The sequence below is a fragment of the Lemur catta genome, chromosome 2, assembly GCF_020740605.2.
Source record: "Lemur catta isolate mLemCat1 chromosome 2, mLemCat1.pri, whole genome shotgun sequence".
NCBI classification, from domain to species: domain Eukaryota; kingdom Metazoa; phylum Chordata; class Mammalia; order Primates; family Lemuridae; genus Lemur; species Lemur catta.
This window is the reverse complement of record NC_059129.1, coordinates 75,033,316-75,035,667: the sequence shown is the minus strand read 5'-3', so window position 1 is coordinate 75,035,667 and position 2,352 is coordinate 75,033,316. Positions and strand designations below refer to the sequence as shown.

Here is a 2,352-nt window from a genome sequence, read left to right as displayed (position 1 = left end):
TAGGATTTGTGGTATATATTATGGCAAGAAACAAAAGTTTGAAATTTTATTGTTCATCCTATACTTATAAAATATTTACTCTATTTAATATTTTCTGCATAATTATCTTCAGAGGTTATTGGCAAAGACATAGAGTAAATGAGATTATCTTGGGAACAGGATGGCAGAAGCCAGAAGACAAAACTTGCAGGGAAGTGACATATATGATGGAATTTTGCCAAAGCAAAAGCTCTAAACTGACAACAATTTAGGTTGAAATTTTCAGTGCAGGCTCATGAAATATTTATCCAATCTTGTCTTAGAGTAGATAATCAAGTTTACCAAAATTGCCAAAATATCATATTTCCATAAAAGGATTATACCCTGAGAAAGTCAAAGGCTCAATTCTGATTTAGTTTACCAACATAACTATATTCAAATTGAAACGGTAACTAAAAGAGTTAATTTCTAAAGTAAGACATTCTTCCAAATAAATATCATTGAGAAAATCATCCCTGGAATTAGAAATAAGACGAGTTTAGAAAGATCAAAAGACAGAGAGAGAAACAGAATCTCAGTAGATATTTGAGATATTCACTGATATATTGAAAAAATATGTTTTAAAATTATGATATATGCTTACCTGACAGAGGAGATGTCTTGATCACAAAGGTAGTTTTTCCAGGGTAAGGTGTATTCATTGAACTATAGATGTGCTGACCCCTGTGATTTCCCCAAATGTGGGAAACTTGATGGCATAATTTGTGGTAGTAAGGGGCTGTGTTCATACTTTTCTATAAAAAATAAAAATGAAAATGAAAACATGACTTATTAAGATATATATTATGATGTATAAATTTTGATGTATAAAATATTTGAAAGTAAATTACAAACATGAACTATTGGAACTTGTATATACACAGAACTTTGGACAGAATTGGAAAATAAATATGCTAATCCATCTTCAAACCCACTTAGGTCACTTACTCAAAAGAGTCTTTCTTGTCTTGAATCATCTTTAGAAGCTCTAAGACAAATTTCCCACAGTGCTTTTTTGTGCCTCAATTTCTACTTCTGCAAAATGGACAAAATATCCATTGTATTATATAATTGTGAATGCTGAATACATCAATGCACATAAAGCTTTTGGAGCAGTGCCCTGCACATAACACAAGCTCAATACATATTAACATTTAAAATCCTTCTCAGATTCACAAGCTTATCAGCACATTAAATATTCAGAAAGTGTTGAAGTACAGAAATCCACTCCACTTTGTTTAACTAAGTACAGTCATCCCTCGGTATCTGCAGGGGATTGATTCCAGGACCACCCTCATATACCAAAATCCTTGCATACTCAAGCCCCACAGTTGGCCCTGTGGAACCCATGGGATATGAAAAATTGGCTTCTGTTTTGCTTCTCACTATTTCTGTATTTTCGGTGCACATTTGGTTGTGGATGGGGAACCTGCCAATAGGGAGAAACTCTATATTTATTGAAAAAAATCCCTGTGTAAGTGGGCCCCACACAGTTCAAACCCATGTTGTTAAGGGTCAATTGTATTTCTTATTCGTACTTGAATATAGAACATTTTTTGGGAAGGGTGTTACAGCTCATTATTACGTAAGGATTCTAAGGAACCCATTTTGGGCATTCAACTCTGAAGGACTCATAGAGAGGACTTAGCAATTATGTACAAGTCAGAAGCCTGGAAAATATAAGAATGTTGGTCATCTACAGCCTCAGATCTTCTAGATCTCATCTTATCCGTATCCAAATCTGTAGCCACATCTGCACAGACTTCATCCTGCTTTGCTTGCAGAAGAGCCTCACCTCAATCCAGCAGTGCTTTCTCTTGTTTTCTGCTCTAGGGATTTCCTGACACAGGTGGGATGCCCACAGGCACCCAGTTAGTCATCACACATGTGTGTGACCTTGACATATGTGGTAGTTGCTGCCCAAAGGACAACTGTCTACGAGGAGGTATACCAACGTAGTTGACATATACCCACTTCTTTGTTTTTTCTTTCAGGCAGATTGGCCAGATTGAGCATGTATCAGGCAGAGCAGTGACCAAGAAGTAACACTAGTTACTACACTTCTTTCACTCTCTAAGGTCGTTTGTTCCTATACCCTGAGGTCATTTACCAGATGACTTGCCTACATGCAAACTCTTGTCTCAGTCTCTGATTCCTGGAGAACTTAAGCAAACATAAAAACTAATATATAGACTGATATATGAACATATATTTAATAATACATGCTCTACACAAAATAGATTGTAGAAAACAAATCTCACTGTGCTTTCTATTCTTTGAACTTAGTGTACTAGCTTGAAGGAATCATGTATGATAGAAAACTCACATTCTACA

General features: G+C 35.5%; 1 non-coding gene across 1 annotated transcript; it reads left to right on the top strand.

Annotated features, from left to right (window-relative positions):
• The first annotated feature begins 614 nt into the window (after nucleotides 1-614).
• LOC123633576 lies at nucleotides 615-778 on the top strand. Its single transcript, XR_006733624.1, has one exon. It is a non-coding gene; the product is annotated as a U1 spliceosomal RNA (small nuclear RNA).
• Nucleotides 779-2,352: the final 1,574 nt, after the last annotated feature.